The sequence below is a fragment of the Nycticebus coucang genome, chromosome 13 (assembly GCF_027406575.1).
Source record: "Nycticebus coucang isolate mNycCou1 chromosome 13, mNycCou1.pri, whole genome shotgun sequence".
In the NCBI taxonomy this organism is placed as follows: domain Eukaryota; kingdom Metazoa; phylum Chordata; class Mammalia; order Primates; family Lorisidae; genus Nycticebus; species Nycticebus coucang.
This window is the reverse complement of record NC_069792.1, coordinates 44,630,698-44,653,236: the sequence shown is the minus strand read 5'-3', so window position 1 is coordinate 44,653,236 and position 22,539 is coordinate 44,630,698. Positions and strand designations below refer to the sequence as shown.

The 22,539-nt window shown below is 32.5% G+C and overlaps 1 non-coding gene across 1 annotated transcript; it reads left to right on the top strand.

The window, feature by feature from the left end:
• Positions 1–17,105: 17,105 nt before the first annotated feature.
• LOC128564121 (U6 spliceosomal RNA) lies at positions 17,106–17,209 on the top strand. The gene has a single exon (XR_008373999.1). It is a non-coding gene; the product is annotated as a U6 spliceosomal RNA (small nuclear RNA).
• The last annotated feature ends 5,330 nt before the right edge of the window (positions 17,210–22,539 follow it).

Below are 22,539 nucleotides of genomic sequence, written 5' to 3'. Positions count from 1 at the left end.
TGGGGGAGGGGACTCTCGTATGCTTGGTGATAGATTTTGTACCTTTTGTTTGTATCCTTGGGGTCGCAGTTCACCTCAGCAGGGTTGATGTGTGTTCTTCAACCTTCTCTCTTGGTGCAGCTCTAATCTGCCAGGTCACTTGCTAAATTTCTGCCCTTCAACTCTTTTTTCTGGACGGGAGCCTCTTTAAGAGGAAAAGGCAGGACGGGGCAAGATGCTGGGTGAGGAAATAGTCCCAGGCATCTCACCTCAGATCTGACCAGAGTTCTCTGAAGTCCAGAAATCTCCAAAGAACTGCAGGAGCACACCCCAAAGAGAGAAGCCAGCCACAAAGAGCAATCCTCAGCCCCAGTTAAACTTTTAAAACTACCATCTAAAACTATATGTAGTAATATATATTATAATCATATATATATATATAGTTCCCTACTCAATCTAGTATTTATAGTCTTATCTTTTTTATTTTAATAGATTTAGAGGATACAAGTGTTTTTATTGTTTGTTTTGGGGGTTTTGTTGTTGTTTTGTTGTTGCACAGATGAATTGTATGGTGGGGAAGTCAGGGCTTCGATCCCTTACTCCACCCTCCCCTCTCCTCTTCTGAGTGTCCATAGTTTATTATGCCACTCTGTATAACTATGTATACCCACCATTTAGCTCCCACTTGCAAGTGTGTACCTTCTGTATTTGTTTTCCCGCTCCTAAAATACTTTACTTAGGATAATGGTTTCAAGTTCCACCCAAATTTCTGCAAAATACATTGTTTTATTTCTCTATGGTGGAATAGTTTTCTATGGTGTGTGTGTCACTTTCTTTCATATTTTCTTTATCCACTCATCAGTTGATGCACACTTATAGTAACACCATATTTTTGCAATTGTGAATTGCAAAGATGTAATATCAGAAAGACACAAGTGCTGTGTTTTTATGATATTGCATCTTTTCCTTTGGTAGATACCAAATAGCAGATTCACTGGATGTAATGGTAGGTAAGTATTCTTTCTTCAATGCATCCACACCAATATTTTTAGTTTTTTACTTTTTAAAAATGGCCATTCAGACAGGGGTAAGGTATTATAACCTGTGTATTTAATGTGTATTTTGTTCATGGTTTGCAATATTGAGCATTTTTTTCATGTTTTTTTACAACTTGTCTATTTTCTTTTGAAAAAAATTTTATCCATATCTATGTCTTTTGCCCACTTGGAGTTTGTTTATTTTCTTTAAGTTCCTTGTATACTCTGGATTTTAGTCCTTTGTAATACGTATAGTTTGCAAATATTTTCTCCCATTCTGCATGTTGCAGTTTACCTGGTTGATTTTTTGTTTCTGTACAGAAACAGTTACTTAAGTCCCATTTATCTATTTTTGTTTGTTATATTTATGTTTGGCATCTTAGTCATAAATTCTCAATGGCCCAGAGTAGAGAAGCCAGAAATCAAAACATAAACCTACAACCAATTAATCTTCAACAAAGCAGACAAAAACACACACTGGGGAAAGGATGTGCTATTCAATAAATGGTGCTAAAAAAATTGGATAGCCACAAGCAGAAGAATGAAACTGGATCCCTGTCTCCCACAGACAGATAAATTAACTCAGGATGGATTAAAGACTTAAATGTAAGATCTGAAACCATGAACATTCTAGAAGAAAACTTAGGGAAAACTCTTTTGGATATTGGCCTGTATTTTCATCTTTCATTTTAAAATGGAATATCATATGCCTATAATTTTTATCAATACAACCAATATTGAAATTTTACTATTTTTCATTCAATAAACATATATTGAATATTTAGTCAATCACTGGCAAGGGCTATGTTAAGTATATATCTCAATATAAATATAACTAATATAAAATATAAACATTTTAACTCATTTTACTTTAAAAATAAAATGCCCATGATTTCATATATGTCAGCTTTCATTTTTTACTTTGAAGAAAAAAATCACAAGCTCATTTTTTTTTAATAAAAAAATCAAACACTATTTTTAAATCTAGAAGAACCAGTAAAATGTTTCTACGGTTGGAATAGGAAATGAAGATTCAACACATGTTTTTATTGTGACAAATGAAAGAACTTAAAACAGTATGTTACATTTTTTAATTAGAAGTTTATTAATGGCCTTAGTGAAAAGAGTTTCAACTGAATTAGGAAAATGGAAAGGCAACCAGATTTCTTTGATGAGGAAAAATAAATAATTTTATTAAGAAACAAATTTCAAAAAAGCTTGGTTGTTAAAAACAAAGAAGGTCTCAGAGGATGACACCCTGAAAAATTTTGTTATAATGAAGTGTGGATGTGGGTGTGTGTGTGAGAGAGAGAGAGAGAAAGAGAAAGGGAGAGAATATGTGTATTCAAGTCTACAAAAGAGAGCAACAGACATATTTGGGTAGATATTTTTAATATAGAGACTTAAGTCTATTCATCTTTTAAGGGGAAGCAGCTTCAGAAGAGTGGATGTTTATTGATACTGCAGTGATAGTTATCAGTACTGAAGTTTCAAAGCCCTTGAAGGGTCAAGAGAGTTCACAAATAAATATCTTATACTGGGATATTTTAAAGAAATGGGGAATAAGAATAGTTTAAAATATAGATATATTGATACAAATAATTGGGTGCTGAGGTAGACAAGAACTTAATAGAATTCCTAATGTTTTCTAAGTTCTCTCTGAAGAAAAAAGTAGTGCCTGTTGATCCTTGAGCAGATGATTATTGTAATCATCAGCAAATCTTTTAGATATGATTTTTGAGTAAAATAGAAAAAATCTTTGAACACTGACATTACTCAAATTTCTGAATAACACTGACTGTCTACCTGGAGCTGGAGACCACATACTTGAAACTGTGTAAACTGGCACATTGATGAAATTTTCTTGGAGCTGTCTGGCATAATAGAGAAGTTGGGGAAGAGGAAAAAATAGGTATAAAGGTGGATGCAGTAGAACAAGCATCTAAATGAACTCTCAAACTGAAGTAGTAGCAATAGAGATAGAAAGAGTGAGGATAAATTAAAAGCAAATAAACTGAAGTATAACAGACTCGGGAAAGGAGAGTTTTCTGGCTAGCATGACTACTCATTTATTGAATTTAAGAAAACAAGAGTTGTAATATATCTAGAGGCAAAATATCAAGGATTCTGGTTTGTACTTTATATACAGAAACTTACAACTGTGATGCAGAATATGTGTGGTAGGGAGACAAAACTGGAAACTATTGTAGAGATTATAAAATAGTAAAGGAAAATATTAACTATATGTTAAGGCTGAGTAGAGGTAATGAAGGAGAGAAATGAATGATTTTGAAATATCTTTAAGAAGTAAACAGGACAGAATTTGCTTACTTTTGGGGTGGAGTATATTAAAAAATAAAGGTCTCAAAATTTCAAGCTATAGGAATTATGTGATGTATATTATGAAAAGAACTGGAAAATCAGCACATATTTTGTAAATAATAGTCTACTAGTCTCTCCAATCTTGGTCTTTCTAGGATTTTTTCCTTAGCTTACTATTCTTGCAACTTTGCATTCTCCATCTAAATTACTCAGTCATATAATTTTTTTCATAATAATTTCTTTAAACAATTATGTTATTCATCTTTAAGAGTATAAATAATATTTATAGTCTTTTTTGAAACATATCTGTTAGGTATGCCTAATTTTAATAATTTGCTGTGTATCGTTCAGTAACAGTATGTTTGTACGTGTGTTGACATCATCACAAATATATGATTACACTAATATTATACTACAAAAATTACTTTGCAGATAATGTTAATACAACATTACAATATATTGTAGTCCTAATCTAATAAGAAAGGTACAATTCTTTCAATTAACAAGTATAAATTGAAAACTTAAACTGTGCCAAACACTACCCTATGCATTAAAAAAAGCACTTAGAATACACCACTAGATTTAATTTGCTAATATTCAAATTTCTCTTGTAATAAGAGAAATTTCTCATCTAATAAATTTGTCTCTATTATACCAAATAAGACTTTTACATTAATAAACACAAAATAACTGGTCATTTTCTATCTTTTCTACAATGCACAGTAGTTTTAAACATTGAAGTAATTACTTTAAAAATCTTGTTATGTCTCACTAGAAAGTCATAAGATTCTGGTGCTTTTAAAATAATATACCATTTGATACCCTTCTGATTTCTTTTGTGGTTATTAGATTATTAATGCTTTTATTTTTCTTTGGGTCAATGTTATTGTTTATATTTGGGGGGATCTGTATTCTCATATATATTGGGATATAATGTTATGTAAACTTTTTACATTTAAACTTCATCTTTACATCTATAATTGATTTATATCTCTTTCTACTTCAAAATTGGTGATCTTCAGGTTTCTTAATGCGTGTGTGTGTTTTTTTTTTTAATTGCATACTCCTTTCCTTCTAATTGCCTTTTCTTTATTTTTACTATTTCTTTTCTGGTTTCTTAATTTGAATATTCAGTTTAGTTTTAATACTTCTATTTTAAAAATAAAACAATGTAAAGTAGTTTTAGATTTGAGATATATAATTTGATTTATAATTAAAAATAAATCTCTTTCAAAATACAAGCTAACATGAAGGATTCATATATCTAAAGGGAAAAGTTGTATTGTTTTTGACCATTTAGCATAATTGCTATAGCTTGGGTTTCTCTTTTTATAAATATTGTCCGTGGTTTTTTATTTTGCCCTCTTGATGCTCTTTTTTCTAATGTGGGGAATTATAGCGATTGGAAAACAATGCTGCTGCTGTCTCTCATCTTCTCCAAATCCTCTGGCTTTTATATGATGTTTTCACTGGGTTCAGAATTCTCATTTGTTAGAGATTTTTTCTTCCAATACATTAGATATATCATTCTTTTGACTTCTGGCTTCCAATTTGCCTATTAAAAATCAGCTAACATAACAATAATACTTTTGGAAGCAGTTAGAACAGCAGTTGAAAAACTCAGGAATAAGAGAATACCAAAAAAGCTCATAGGAACTTCTAACAAATTGCCAATGACCAACATGAGAACAGCCTTTGAACACACAAGGATTTTGCCTCTTTAACAGAAGTGAGTATAAGAAACTTGATATAAGCAATCTTAACAGGTTGGAGGATCTTGGCCCAATTAACTCTCAAAACTTGACAGCCAGGGATCTTTTCCAGGGCAGAATAATCACACAGAAGAGAAATTATACAAATGTAATCAAAACTGAGTAAGTGAAGAGCAGGATAGATGAAGAAGGAAAGAGTAAATTTGGACCACAATGGAAAAAGTAAAGATTAAAGTACCAGCAAATTTCAGAAAGCAAGAAATGTTATATGTATAACATTACCAAACACAGAGAGAGCTCAGTGAAAGTAGAAAAAAAAAATTCCTGATCCCCACCTCAATGTGAAATTCAACATAATTAAATGTACATTAAAAATAAGCAACATAAAATCCTCAAGATACAATTCATACAAAGTTCGCCTTAATAAAAAGAATAAGAAGCAAAATAGCATTCCTACAGACTATTGAAGCATGCTAGAAATAGATGTCCACAGAACAAAACTATAACTTATTTCAAAACAAAGTAAAAGAACATTAAGAAAATTATACCAGATAGCAAAGAACATAAATAAAAATTGTTAAAACTAAGAAAAAAATTTAAAAGAGGATAATTTAAGAAAGGAAGAATTACTTTGAGGAAGACACAAAAGCAAATAAACAGAGAAGAAAAATGTGCTAAGCAAAATAAAGAAATGAGCTTTAAAAACACAAAATAAATTTTTTTTAATACTTTAAAATTGGGGGAAGTTTGAAGAATGTTAATATTGGCCAAAAATTATGAACATGTGAATATTTGTGGAGTCCCTGGAGAAAAATTAAAATCCAAAAAGAGGACAATGCTAAAAATATAATTCAAGAAAAAAATTGTAAAAATGCTTAATCATTTCATCAGAAGATACGTTGGTGTTGACTATTCATGTTAATATACTCTGTTTTACTGGCCTGATACACAATACATCATCACTGATCTAAAAATCATCTGTGTTCCCCCTATTCATGCTCCCTCTTTCCCCCTAAGTTCTTGGTGACCACTAATCCTTTTACAGACTCCATGGGTTGCTTTCCAGAATGTCATATTATCAAGCAAATAATTTCTTGATAAATAATGAAACATGCCCTTACTACTACTACTTCACTGTAGCAAGTAGTACATAAATACTAGTGTATGGATTAAATTTTGCTGTACATTGAAACTAGTTTTTTGCTATGTTGAAAATGAATTTCAGCATCTAAAAAAATTAATATCATTTTAAATTATATGAAGTTATCTTTATAAATTTAATGAGAATATTCCTTCAGAACTACTTCATGATACAGTTGTATTTTTGTGTGTTTAGTTAAGGTTCTAAGGTGTGAGTAACTTTTTAGTTTTTAAATCTGAGTATTCTTTCAGGGGTATTTCTTTTAAATATCATATTACTATTCTGATTATTTTTATTGGAAGTGTGTCTGATGTGTAAATAAAGAGTTAATTTCACATAAGATCTCACATAATGTCAAAAATCAAGAAATCTAATTTTACAGTCATTATGATTTTTATAGCGGTTCTAATGGAATTGTCAAAAAATCTAATAATAATCTAGCAGCATTATTATCTCAGTCAGTGAGTTTGCATTTTCATTTTCTTCATTCTATTCTGCATTTCATTCTCTCTTCATTCTGAATAAAATAAATTCAGTTTGCTGATTTATGAGCTCAGCTAGCTGTCTGCATCCAATTTTGTTCAATTTATCCATCATGAGTCCATGTAAGTCTTGAATTTAATTTGTCTTTTTTTTTTTTTCAGAAATTCTTCTTCTATCTCATTCCTGTTTTGGTCCATGACAGAACTAATTACCTGACCCGTAGCAACAGCTTTAAAAATCTTAAGTTGTCATATCAAAGATGAAAAGTAATTTCTCATATTTTGGGATTGGGTGTTTTACTCATTAAATAAAAGAATACGTACCATGTTCTAAGAGTAGTGATTAAAACGTAGTCAGATTTTCCAAATGATATAGAAAATTTAAAATCACTGACATTCAAAACTAAATAAAAACACAAAAGAATGGTATTTCAATAATAGGAAATTTATAAAAATACGAAAATCTATTGGAAGTATGCACACACCTAATTATCTTTAAGTCATGTACATGTTCAAGAAGTCATTTGGATTTTAGTGATTATATTAAATTCTGTTACCTTTGTGATGCATAGTTAAGTGTCATAAAAGGCATTTCTTTTGAAATTTATATGACAAAGATAACCTTTGTGAAAGCCAACTATTTGGTCATCTATGATTGAACCACCATGAGTTAATCACATACTAGTGTAATAATATACTTAGTATTCTTGGAGATAGAGAACAGAAATGCCAAACATGGTCTCATATCATCAATTTTACAAGTGTTGTCAAATAAATTTTAACAGATGAATAGAGACAAATGGAAGAGAGTACAAGCAATTCATGATAATTCATGTAGTAGGCAAATAATTAGCTAGAAATCTCTTCACCATATATGTATTAGTGTAACATAAACATATTGGAAAATATTTAATCAGACGAAACTAGTTTGGGAGATAAAAATTTCTACTTACAGTCACTGAATCTAATTAGGACAGCATTAATCTTAATTTAGGAATATGAAAATGTGTGCAATTTTTCAACTCTTAATTGGAGCTATGTTTTTTGTTTTTCTTTAAGTGCAATTATTCATAATTTATATACCTCCAACTGTGTATGAGAAACTAAATAAAAATTACAGAATTAGATTTGAGCTTCATTGTAGTACTATATTTTCAAACCACAAATAACTAAATTTATCATATTCATTTACTTTTATGTCTGTTCCCTTCATATAATCTTAGAACATAATTATTTGTGAAAATGTAAAACTGACTTTTCACCTGTTACTTTTTAAAACTTTTTAAATATTGTAAACAAAATAGAGAAAATATTTATTGACTAATATCATTGTTTGAAGCTGACATTTCAGGCATTTTTATAATGAAGTTGTTAGACCATTCAAAAAATTGTACTATATTTGTTTACTCTTACAATCAAAAGCCTTGAATTAGGAAAAGGATGAAGACATGATAAATTTACAAACCCTTTCCTTTTTCTTAGCAGTACTGATCATCAAATTACATCCCACATAACAATTTGGAAAATATTATTCCAGAAAACATCTATTTGAAAATGACAAACTATGTTCTTTAGTAATTTTTCATACTAATTGATGATGAATTTACACTAGAATCATCAAAATCTGTGTTTGAATTGAGTCCTTAACAATATGCTCTATGATTAGAAGTACTAAAATTTGCTAAAATGTATCACACAAAGAATGACTCCTTCTCGGTGTTTTTTTATACTGACATAAGCTTCATATTTTTTATTATTATCAAACATTTATTAGATATAATGCTATTTGAGGTACTAAAAGAGTTTCTCTTCTCACAACATTTCCAACATCAGATATGTGGTTTTCCCACAACAAGCAATTCTGCAATTCCCTGCAGATGCTAACTGGGTATCCTACATTTAATTTAATTCTAACTCTAAAAATCCATGATTAGCATAGACCCCACAGGTCAAAGGCTCAGTCTCACAGTGCTGTTTGCATTTTAGACACAGTAATAAATGTTTGGTGTCCTACTTGGCTATATAAAAAGGCAGGTTCCCACAATTCCTCCTCAGGTTCAATAATTTGGTAATAAGACTTACAGAACTCAGGGAAACATTACTTACGTTTACAAGTTTATTATAAAGAATCTTATAAATAATACAAATGAATAGCCAGATGAAGAGGCACAGAGGACAATATGTAGCAGAATTCTGGACACAGGAGCTTCTGTCTCTGGGAAGTTAGAATATGGTACCTTCCCAGTACATGTATATGGGTTTACCAACCTAGATCTCCAAACCCTGGAGTTTAGGGGTTTTTTCAATGAAGTTTTCATCATGTAAGTGTGGTTGATTATTGACTTAATCTCCGGACTCTCTCTCTCCTTTCACTAGAGAATGGGGTTACGGGGTTGAAACTACAAGTTACTAATCAGAGCATGATCTTTCTGGTAAACAGTGCCTATCCTGAAGCTGTCGAGGAACTCACCAATGAGCTCTCCTCATTAGAATAAAATACCACTCTATCACTCAGAAAACTTTAGGAGATTTATGAGCTCTGTGTAGAATTCTGCTATCATCCCCATCATTCAAGAAATCACAGAGCTTCAGAATTTCTGTGTCAGAAATTGGAGGGCAGAGACCAAATATATATTTCTTTTTATGACACAGGTTCTACGTAAAACAATATAACAACTAACTTAATATATTTCTTGTAAGGAATATTAAATGAACGTAAGCTGCATGAGGGCAAGAAGCATATGTTTTTTGTTTTTTGGTTTTTTTCACCATAGTATCTCAGCTATTACCAGTGTACAACCTACATACTGCACATATTAAATAAATACCTACTGAAGGGATCATGATTAAAAATTGTGCTAAAAAAGGATGAAAGTCAATAAAATAGTATTTCTTTGTTGTACCCTGTTTCCCCAAAAATAAGACAGTGTCTTATTTTAAGGTGTGCTCCCGGGAGCTGGAGGTTGCTGTGAGCTGTGTGACGCCACGGCACTCTACTGAGGGCGATAAAGGGAAACTCTGTCTCTACAAAAAAAAAAAAAAAAAAAAAAGGTGTGCTCCCAAGGATGTGCTAGGTCTTATCTTTCCTGTAAGTGGGTCTTATTTTCGGAGGATGTCTTATTTTCGGGGAAACAGGGTAATCATCTCTGCCAGTATTTTCTATTTCCTTATTATTCTCTCTCACTTTCCATGTACATTTTTCTCTGCCATTCTTCTACCAAACTCTGACGAGGCAAAAATTGGGTTAGGACATTTTCTGGAGCAGTTTCTTTCCTATCTCAATCCCAGTCTTAAAAAGTCATCTTGACATGCTATTCATTTCAAACTAATAAATCAAATTTATCAAAAATGTTCAGGATTTTCTTCTATTAAAAAGAACATTGTTTTAATCATATAATCGTAAAATCTAATTAGTTTTGATACTGTCACCTTTACCAATGAAATGACTATGTCTGATATTAGCAAATTTATCTAATTAAAATTCACAAAAACAAGACAATATGTTCATCTATTTATGTTCACTTGTTTTCTCTGGTGGTCAGTAACCACAGTCCTTGGGGAAGAGATAATAAATTTGATATACATATCCAACCAATGGCAATATTCTTCTGATGGACTAAAATACAGGCGATCACTACCTTCTCCCAAGAGAAAATATTAATATATTTTATTTATCTTTCAATGTTTTTATTGTTATTAAGAGTGATAAAATAGAATCTTGCCAAATTTTCTTGTTTCTTTCTGTGATTTTAAATACAAAACCAAACTATAACTATTTAGAGAAAATTATTTCCTATTTTTTCATTAGTTATCTCTTCTTCTTAAATAATTATTTCCATTTCTGTTGCTAAAAATAGAGAAAATGCTGATTGTATATATGGGTTACCTTCAAACAAATTGATAAAGATAATGGAATTTTAAATACTTCAGTTTATAAATAAATTTTTTTCACAAAATACACATTTTCCATCTTGTAAATACATATGCCAATTTAGATGAAAGCATTTAATTTTTTATTTATTTTTAAATTTTAATGATATATAATATTTGTACATATTTATTGGGATGTATATGCTATTTCATACAGGCATAAAACATGTATTGCACAAAACAGGGTATTTAGGATAGCCATCACCTCAAACATTTATCATTTCTTTCTCCTGGAAATATTTCAGATATTCTCTCCTAGCTATTTTGATATATATAATAAATTGCTATTAAAAGTAGTTACTTCCACTGTGCTATCAAATACTAGAACTTATTCCTTCAGTCTAACAATATGTTTGTAACCATTAACTAATCACTCTTCATCCTCCCACCCCACCACATAAACCCATCACAGCCTTTGGTTACTATCATTTTGCTTACTTTCTCTATGATATTTGCTTTTATAGACCCTATGTATGAGGAAAGAAGTGCAGTGTTTGTCTTTCTGTAACTTGCTTACTTCATATAACATAATGATCTCCAGTTCCACTCCTGCTGCTACAAATGGCAAGATTCCACTTTTTATGGCTAAAGAGCATTCCATTGTATATCTACCACAGGTTTCTTATCCACTAATGCACACTTCGGTTCTCTCCATATTTTAGCTGGTGTGAGAGAGAAGCACCCTTTTGATATACTGATTCTTTTTCTTTGACTAGACACTCAATAGTGAGAATTTTGAATTGTGTCATATGTTTTTATTTAGTTTTTTTTTTTTTTTTTTGGGAAACCTCCGTCCTGACTTCCATAATGACTTCAGTCTAACAATATTAATTTACATTCCTACGAACAGTGAATCAATTCTTTCTTCATATTCTTTCCAGCATTGTTATTATTTTGTGCTGGCGTTTTTGGTTTTGTTTTTTGTCTTTTTGGTAATAGCCATTGTAACTGAAGTAGAATGATGTTTCTTTGTAGTTTTGATTTTCATTTACCTGATATTCAGTAATGTTGAACATTTTTGCATATACTCAGACCTGTTGATCATTTGTGGGCCTTCATTTGAAAAATGACTATTCATGCTTAAATGAGATTTTTTATTTTTGACTGTGGAGTAGTTTGAGTTCCAAGTATGTTCTGAATATTAATCCTTTGTCAGATAGTTTGCAAATATTTTCTCCCATTCAACAGTCTTTTACCTCTGCTGATTATTTCTTTAGCTGTACAGGAGCTTTTTAGTTTCATATAGTCCCATTTGTCTATTTTTATTCTTGTTCTCTTTGCTTTTAAGGACTTAGCAATGAAGTTTTTCCTTATCCAATGTCCCAGAGCATTTCTTCTGTGTTTTTTTCTAGTGATTTTAAAGTTTCTCATCTTACAATTAAGTCTTTATTTTGAATTTATTTTTGGATATGGTGAGAGATAATGATACAATTTTATTTATGTGCATATGGATATCCAGTTTCCATGACCAATTATTGAAGAAAATATATTTTCACAATGTATTTTCTGGTTTCTTTGTTTAAAAGCAGTTGGTTATAAGTTCATAGACTTATTTCTGGATTCTCTATTCTATTCCTTTGGTCCGAATGTCTCTTTTTGTACCAATACCATGCTTTTTTGGTTACTACAATCTTGCAGTATATTTTGAAGCCTCCAGCTTTGTTCTTTTTTGCTCAGGATTGTTTTGGATAATCAGCATCTTTTTGGATTCCCTAAAAATTTTAGAATTATTTTTTTATATTTATGTAAAGGATGGCAGTGGTTATTTTGATAGTGATTGCACTGAATCTGCATAGTGTAATGTGGTTTTGTTTTGTTTTGTTTTTTTGAGACAAAGTCTCACTTTGTCTCCCTCAGTAGAGTACCCTAGTGTCACAGCTCACAGCAATCTCCAGCTCTTGGGCTTAGGCCATTCTCTTGCCTCAGCCTCCCAAGTAACTGGGACTACAGGCACCTGCCACAACACCCAGGTATCTTTTTGTTGCATTTGGCCAGGGCTGGGTTTGAATCCACCACCCTCAGTATATGGGGCTGGTGCACTACTCACTGAACCACAGGCGCTGCCCTGTAATGTGGTTATTTTAGCAATGTTATAATAATTCTTCAAATCCATAGCATGGGATATATTGCCATTAGTTTGTGCCCTCTTCAATTTCTATTATTAGTGTATTGTCCTTTTCTTTGTAGAGGTCTTTCACCTTCTTGGTTAAATTTATTTCTATTTTTATGTACTGAAGTTAGATTTTCTTTTTTCTAGCTAATTAATTATTGGTGTTTACTAATACTACTGGATTTTGTGTGTTCATTTTACACTCTACTTCTTTACTCTATTTATCTAAGAATATTTGATGCAGTCTTTAAATTTTTCTTATATATATAAGATTCTGTTGTTTGTCTGCAAAGACAGACTATTTGACTTCCTATTTTTCAGTTTGGATGGCCTTAATTTCTTCCTCCTGCCCAGTTGCTTTGGAGAGATTTTCCAGTACTAGACTAACTAGGAGTAGTGAGAGTGGGCATCATTGTCATGTTCCAATCTTTAGAGGAAAAGCTTTCAACTTTTTCCCATTCAGTATGTTGTTAACTGTGGGTTTAGATGCTTCTATTATGCTAAGGTCTGATCTTTAAATTCCTCATTTGTTAAGAATTGTTTATCATAAAGGAATGTCTATGTTTTCACATACTTTTTATGCATTCATAGAAATGTGTCTATGATTTTGTCCATCATTCTATTGAGATGATGAATCAAATTTATCAATTTGTGGAAGCTGAATCATTCTTGTATCCCTCAGATAAGTCTCATTTGATAATACTATATTCTATTTTTGGATGTGGTGCTATTTTCAGTTTGCTATCATTTTGTGGAGGAATTTTGCATCTCTGTTTATCAGAGATATTGGTCTGTAGTTTTCTTTTGTTGTTGTATTCTTGTCTGGTTTGGGTGTAAGGGTAATGGGGACATCATAGAATGAGTTAGTAAACATTATCCTTCTCCTAATTTCTTTGGAATTATTTGAGAAGAATTGGTGTAAGTTCTTCTTTATAAGTTTCAGATAATTCTACAGCAAAGCCATCTAGTACTAGACTTTTCTTTGCAGAGACTTTTGGCTACTGATTTAATCTCATTACTCATTATTGTTCTGTTCAGGTTTTCTATTTCTTCCTGATTCAATTGTGGTAACTTTGTACCTGTCCAGGAATTTATTCATTTCTTCTAGAGTATAGGTGTTAGAGTATAGGTGTTGATAGTAGTCTCTGATGATTTTCTGTATTTCTGTGGTATCTGTTGTAATGTCTCTTTTTTATTTATGATTTTGCTTATTCAGATATTGTTTTTTTTTTCATGGTTAGTTTTGCTAGAAATTTGTAAATTATATTTATTCTTTACAAAACACAATTTAAAAAAAAACAATTTTTAATTTTATCAATTCTTTGTGGTTTTTAAGGCTATTTCCACTAATTTGATTGTGATCTTTAGTATTTCTTTCATTCTCCTTTGGGTTTGCTGTGCTCTTGCTTTTCTAGTTCCTTTGGGTGCATTGTAAAGTTATTTATCTGAACTCTTTCTATACATTTCAAGTAGGTATTGATGACTTTAAACTTTCCTCTTTGTATTGCTTTTTCTCTATTCCTTGGAATTTGGTTTGTTTTATTTCCATATTTATTTGTTTCAAGAATTTTTTATTGTCTTCTTAATTTTATATTGACTCATTGGTCATATAGGATCATATTGTTTAATTTCCATGTATTTTTACAATTTCCAAAGTTCCCCTTATTAATGATTTTTAGTTTTAATCCATGTGGTCTGAGAAGATATTTGATATGATTTTATTTAAGTGTATTGCAACTTGTTTCATAAAGTAACCCATGTAGCCTATATTGAGAATGTTTCGTGGGCTATTAAGAAGAATGTGTACAAGTCTGACAATTAAGTTTGTGAACTCATCCAGAAAAAGAGGACTGTTTAAGTTTTTTATATCTGTATGTCCATCTTTTATATCCCTGGAAACCTCTCAGCTATTATTTTGTCAAATAGTTATTCTATGCTTTTTTCTATCTTTTCTCCTTCCAGAACACTCAAAATTATAATATACTAGCTTTGTGGTATTCCATATGTCCTGTAGGCTTTCTTTATTGTTTTTCCTTCCGTTTTTTTTAATTCTTCAGTTTCAGAAATTTGATTTGATTCCTATGTGATTTTTATCACTTTGTACAATTTATCATTAGATTATGAATTTTCTCATATCTTTATATTGTTCATCTGTGTCTTCTTGTATTTCACTAGTTTTTTATATCAATATTTTAATTTTTTATTCATTTCATATATTTATTATTGGAATATGTTAAATAATAAATATTGTGTTTATTTAGAAGTATATTTTCTCACTTTTTCATGTTTTTTTGTGTCCTTGCGTTGATATTTGTATATCTGGTATAATAGTCACTTCTTCTGATTTTTTTACTTAGCTTTCATGGGAAAGATTGTTTCCTGAAGATGTATCTATAGTGTTGTTTCATGGGGTATTTTTACCTTTAATTCTGGGTACATGAAGTAATATAATCTTTGCATGATTTCTTTGGTTATGATCAGCATCAGTGGTGTCTCAGGTGTTTCCTCAGTGACTTAGGCTATACTTGTCAGTGGATACTATGGTGCAGCTTTGCTGAAGACAGTTTCACACACTCGGCCAATCCTTGGGCCACAGTGGTGGCAGTGGCAGAGTAAGCATGCCTGTTCCATGACCTCCAGGCTGGGTACAGAGCCACTGGTAGTCGCAACTTTTGGAAGGATAAATTGTTAGACCTCTAGGTGGCTTACTCAGGTGGCAGTGGCAGCAGTGGGTTCAGCTGGTGGATGGGTCATCAAACCCCTGGGAAACATTCATAGAGTCATAGATAAGAGAGGCAGTGACAGGCCAATATTCAGCTCCCAAGTGATATTTTCTACAACCAGTGGTGTGCAATGGGCTTAGTGGGCCATTTTTTAGGTGGATACTGATAGTTGTGGTGTCAGCAGGCTGGATAGGCCCATCCTCTGTGACAAATGTAGTGATAGTGTAAGGGGAAGGCAATATTCAGGCTCCCAAATGGTATGCTAGGGCATCAGTAGAAGGTGGGCTGAGCTTGCTGCAGGCCTCCTGATGGTGTATATGTGCACTAGAAGCAGCAAGTAGGGTGGGCTGATAACCAGACCCAGACAGTACAATTGAACACTGAGCCCAGGGTATGAGGAACACTGGGGGAATGAGCTTGTGTTCCAGCCTCCTGATGGTGCACATATTTGGCAGGCAGGGAAAATCCTAGGCCTTCTGACAGTATGCTCAGGTACCAATGGTGATTTGCGTCTGATGTGAGGCACCTTGATTCATGTATACTCCTGTGGCAACAAGAGTAGCTTATTGATCCCCACACTACTGACTGTCATGCTGAGATTGCAGTGGTGGGAGAGAGCAGAGCAAACCCCCATATAGCACCTGGTCAAACTGATCCCCAGCTCAGGGAAGGCACAGGCAATTTCATGGTGGCCCTGCTGTTACAGTGATTACTGTCAGTGGCAGCAGCCCCAGGCAGATAACTCCAGGTCCTGGGGCCCACTCCCTTTGTTCTAGAAACAGTTCCCTAGTCTGGTACATTAGCCTATTGCTGAGGTGAGGAACACTATGTAGGCTAGAGAAAGGGAACTTAACCATGCTACTGCAGGCTTCTGAGTGGGTGTGAGGGATGCGCAAAGGAATGTAGGGATGTGGAGATGCATGGACTGTTGGGTCCCAGGGCAAAGTGCCATCTTTTGGGGCAAACAGTGCTGTGCGACAGCTGCTTGGGTCTTGGGAGTGTGTGAGATCCAACACAAACTTGTTTTCTGAAAGAATGTCATCATGTAGACTCCAGGAAACTCCTTGACCTAGTGTCAGGCCCATGAGGACCAAAAGTCACCTTTGTAGACAATAATTATTTTAAATTATTTATAAAAATATTTTAGTGGTTTTAAAACTATCAAATTATATGTTAGGGATAATAATGTCATGGCACTCTCAGCTGCTCTATTGCTTCTTCATTAACAATGGTGCACAATAAATGTTTTCAGCTGGAGTTGATGAGGAATGATTTATTTTCTGGATACTTAGTTTTTCTTAAGCAATATTTCCTGTTCTTCATAAATAGTACCATTTTCATTAAGATGCAATAAATCAAGGATGGATTCATTCACTGGATCAAAGAGATGATTTATCATGTATATGGTTTAACATAGTGTTGAAGTTTTCTGTTTTCAAAAAATTGATGTTACAATTTTTAATTCATTTACACTGGATAAGAAAAATTACAAGACACAATTTTACATTTTATAAATTCTAAATGGGTTTAACTAGAAAAAATACAATTCTTAAAGTTTATTTAATACTACGACTTCTCCTCTATATAGTTTTACAATTATTATATCTAATTTTATTACTGTTTTATTAAAGTGTTTCTAAGCAGTTGTCTATTGTAAATATGAATGATTAGCTTCAGCACCACCCATATTCTAAAACTAGAACAATACAGAGAAGATTAATATGGCCCCTGTGCAAGAGTGGCATGCAAATTCAAGTAGTGTTCTATACTTTTTCGTTATAAAATGTTTTTGCAAGGTTCATGGTAACTTCAAATGGTAAAACCTACAAAAGATACTGAGATACGTAAAAAAATTAAAAAGCAAGAAATCAAAACAAACTATAAGAGAAAAAAATCACTTTTAACAAAAGAAGACAAAAGAAAGAAACAGAGAGGACTACAAAACAACCAGAAATTGTGAGTAATAATAAGTCTTTACCTATTAATAACATTGAATGGGGACAGACTAAATTCTAATCAAAATATCAAGATTAGCTGTGAATGGATTTAAAAAAGCAATAGCCAGCCATACATCGAGGACAAGAAACTCCACCTATAAAGATGTACACAGACTGAAAATAAATGATCAAAAAAGATTTCACACAAATGGAAAACTAAAAAAGAGCACACATACCTAGATTTCTATCAATAAAATAGATTTCAAGAAAAATCAAAGAAGGTCATTTTATAATGAAAGGGGGATAATTATCAAGAGGATTTAACAATTCTAAATACACAGGCACCTAATACTAGAGCACTCAGATATATTCAGCAAATATTGTAAGAGCTAACTGAGATTAAAACACAATAATCTTTGGAGACTTCAACACTTGTTACTCAGCATTAGACATATTATCCAGTTAGAAAATCAACAAAGAAACATTATACTTAATCTGCACTATTGACCAAATGGACCTAATGTTTATATTTGGGGATTGTTCATCTAATACATGCAGACTACATATTTTTTCCTTTGCTCCTGGATCATTCTCAAAAATAGACAATATATTAGGCCACAAAACATGTCTTTAAATTTTCAAAAAAATTGCAAACCTTTTAAAAGTATAGCAGTATTCAAAGTGCTAGAAATATTGCAGTGAACAAAGCAATGTTCCTGCTTTTGTGAAACATATTTTGTTAAGAAATGACAGGTGATAAACTGCAAGAAAATAAATACATAATGAGCTGAGAAGAAAACAGGGGAAAGCAATGGTTCAAAGGGTGGGGAGGGGCTATTTTAAACTAATGGCTATAAAATTATTTTTGACTATGTGGCCTTTGAAGAAAGGTCTGAATAAAACAGGATAAAACTTAAATATTTAACATAGAAGTTTTCTCTAAAGGTGAAAATGGAATATGTTCTGCTCCTTTATGAACTGCTTTAAGAAAGATTCAGTGAGAGAAATGCTATTGAGGCAAGATCATTGTTGTGGTTGCTTTAATTTAGTTTAGTTTTGTTCAGAACACGAGATCCCTTTAAGCTGAAATTTACATAAACATAAGCAATATGTGATATTCTTAACACTTTGGAATTCCTAGGTATTTTTAAATTGAGGCATGAATAGAGACAACTCTTTTCTTTTCCATGCTGAAACACAATCCAAATCCTAATTAATGACATCTAGAGTTGAACTCTCAAAGAGTTTGAAATTCAAATCAACTACATTGGTCTCAGGGAAAACAGGAATTACACTAACAAAAACAGAAAAATATTGAATCAGAAACTCCCAAACTAATAAATGTCTGACATAAGCCAAAGGCAAAATATAAACATCACAGAATCCCAGCTCTATTCTGAGGCACGTACATACATATAAAAAACAAAGCATATCATAAGAATATTGCTTAAATATTTGTAATATTCTCTTTCTTCTATCTGTGGTCTATAAGAAAAATAAATTTGAATTTTGGTCAATATTACTCCTATGAATTAACTCATCCATTACAGTGTTTATTGAACATCTAGTTAGCTATAAGCACATTGTAGAGCCAATATTTTCAGCACTGTCCTTATTTCTAAGGATATATGTAGGATTAAATACATATATTTAATTATTCTTATTCTTCTGAGGGTTTTAGTCTTTAATGGGTAAGATAACATTTAAATTAATTAAAATCAAAATATGATACAAGGATGATTTTTAAAAAGCAAGTGCTAGATTAGCCCAGAGGGGGAGTGTTTAACTCTCCATGAAGAAGCCAAGGAAGGATTTCCAGAGTAGTTCATAGTTAGAAACTGTAGTTTTTAAGAATAATAAGGAATTCTCTAGATAATTAAAAATGAAAATGGAGGTAACAGTTAAGAAAAGAGTGCCCAAGGATGGAGGTTGCACAGTGTTTCACCTAAAAAGTTAAGTTGTCAGCATAATCATTTCAAAAGGCTAGTACCCAATCAACGCAGACAGGGATGACATGGTAACACATGTGAATTTCATCCTAAAAGTATTAGGGAAACTTTTCAGTATTTTAAAGAATTTAAGCGTCACATTGACACATCCTTGCAAAATTTGATATTTCACCTTTTTTTCCCTTAAATTGTCCCTTTCTAAAGGGGGTATAATGATATTTAACTCCAGTTTTCTTTTTATTTCCCTAGTGATTTGGTGTTAATCATTCGTTCTTGTGCTTATTGAAAATATTTATCACTTTTCTTTGTGAAGTACACATTTTTTAAATTGGTTTGTTTGTCCTATTAAGGTGTAGAAATTCTTTCAACATTCTTGACACAAGTCCCTTGTCTATTTATAATGTTGAAAAAGTTCTCTCCCTCTCTCTGGTACATTTCCATTTTTTTGCATGAGTTGTTCTCCGAGTGAGCATTTGTGATCCCGATAAAGTCCAATTTACCAATATTTTATGATTTGTGCATATAAATTACAAAATCTCTCCATACCTTAATGTCACAAAGATCATTTTCTAATTATATCATCTATAAGTTTTAATGTTTTCCACTTAGGACAATTATCCATTTTGAGTAAATTTGGTATGGTGTGAGGTAAGGCTCAAGGTACAGATCTGTACAGATACCAAGTTGTCACAGTACCATTTGTGATAAAGATATTATTTTTCCAAATCTTGAAAGTACGATATTATTTTTCCAAATCCTGAAAGTACGATGTTGGTATTTTGATAGGAATGACATTGAATAGGTAGATTGCTTTGGGAAGTATAGACATTTTAACAATGTTGATTCTGCCATGAGCATGGTGTGTTCTTCCATTTGTTAAAATCCTCTGCTATTTCCTTTCTGAGGATTTCATAATTTTCTCTATAGAGGTCCTTCACCTTCTTTGTTAGGTATATTCCTAGGTATTTCATTTTCTTTGAAACTATGGTGAAGGGAGTTGTGTCCTTAATTAGCTTCTCATCTTCACTGTTATTGGCGTATACAAAGGCTACTGACTTGTGGACATTGATTTTATATCTTGAAACATTACTGTATTTTTTAATGGCTTCTAGGAGTCTTGTGGTTGAGTCTTTGGGATTCTCTAAGTATAGGATCATGTCTTCAGCAAAGAGGGAGGGTTTGACCTCCTCTGCTCCCATTTGGATTCCCTTTATTTCCTTGTCTTGCCTAATTGTATTGGCTAGAACTTCCAGCACTATATTGAATAGTAAAGGTGACAGAGGACAACCTTGTCTCATTCCAGTTCTAAGAGGAAAAGTTTTCAGTTTTACTCCATTTAGTAAAATACTAGCTGTGGGTTTGTCATAGATAGCCTCAATCAGTTTTAGAAATGTGTCACCTAAGCCTATACTCTTCAGCGTTCTAATTAGAAAAGGATGCTGGATTTTATCAAATGCTTTTTCTGCATCTATTGAGAAGATCATATGATCTTTATTTTTGCCTCTGTTAATATGGTGGATAACGTTTATGGACTTGCTTAATTCTGCATTTTGTATGGAACCAGAAAAAAAATCGTATAGCTAAGGCAGTTCTTAGTAATAAAAATAAAGCTGGGGGCATCAGCATACCAGATTTTAGTTTGTACTACAAAGCCATAGTGGTCAAGACAGCATGGTACTGGCACAAAAATAGAGACATAGACACTTGGAATTGAATAGAAAACCAGGAAATGAAACTAACATCTTACCACCACCTAATCTTCCATAAACCATACAAGAACATACCTTGGGGGAAAAACTCCCTATTCAATAAATGATGTTGGGAGAACTGGATATCTACATGTAAAAGACTGAAACTGGACCCACACCTTTCCCCACTCACTAAAATTGATTCAAGATGGATAAAGGACTTAAATTTAAGGCATGAAACAATAAAAATCCTCAAAGAAAGCATAGGAAAAACAGTGGAAGATATTGTCCTGGGGAAAGACTTCATGAAGAAGACTGCCATGGCAATTGCAACAACAACAACAACAACAAAAATAAACAAATGGGACTTCATTAAACTGAAAAGCTTCTGTACAGCTAAGGGGACAACAACCAAAGCAAAGAGACAACCTACACAATGGAAAAGGATATTTGCATATTTTGAATCAGACAAAAGCTTGATAACTAGGATCTATAGAGAACTCAAATTAATCCACATGAAAAAAGCCAACAATCCCATATATCAATGGGCAAGAGACATGAATAGAACCTTCTCTAAAGAAGACAGACGAATGGCTAACAAACACATGAAAAAATGTTCATCATCCCTATCTATTAGAGAAATGCAAATCAAAACAACCCTGAGATACCATCTAAACCCAGTGAGAATGGCCCACATCACAAAATCTCAAAACTGCAGATGCTGGCGTGGATGTGGAGAGAAAGGAACACTTTTACACTGCTGGTGGGACTGCAAACTAGTACAATCTTTCTGGAAGGAAGTATGGAGAAACCTGAAAGCACTCAAACTAGACCTCCCATTTGATTCTGCAATCAATCCCATTACTGGGCATCTACCCAGAAGAAAAAAATCCTTTTATCATAAGGACACTTGTACTAGACTGTTTATTGCAGCTCAATTTACAATCGCCAAAATGTGGAAACAGCCTAAATTCCCACTGACCCAGAAATGGATTAACAAGCTGTGGTATATGTACTCCATGGAATACTATTCAGCCATTAAAAAAATGGAGACTTTACATCCTTTGTATTAACCTGGATGGAAATGGAAGACATTATTCTTAGTAAAGCATCACAAGAATGGAGAAGCATGAATCCTATGTACTCAATTTTGATATGAGGACAATTAACGACAATTAAGGTTATGGGGGGGAGGAAAAGCAGAGAGAGGGCAGTAGGGAGGGGCCAGGGCCTTGGTGCGTGCCACACCTTCTGGGGGCAAGACATGATTTCAAGAGGGACTTTACCTAACAAATGCAATCAGTGTAACCTGGCTTATTGTACCCTCAATGAATCCCCAACAATAAAAAATAAATAAATAAATAAGAAAAAAAGATATTATTTTTCCAATTAAATGACATAAGCACCTTTGCAAAAATCAGTTGACTAAATACGTGTGGTGCTATTTCTGAACTCCTTATTCTGTTCCATTGATCTATATGTCTAGCTTTTTGTTAATTTCAAATTATTTTTGATCATTCTATCTTCCA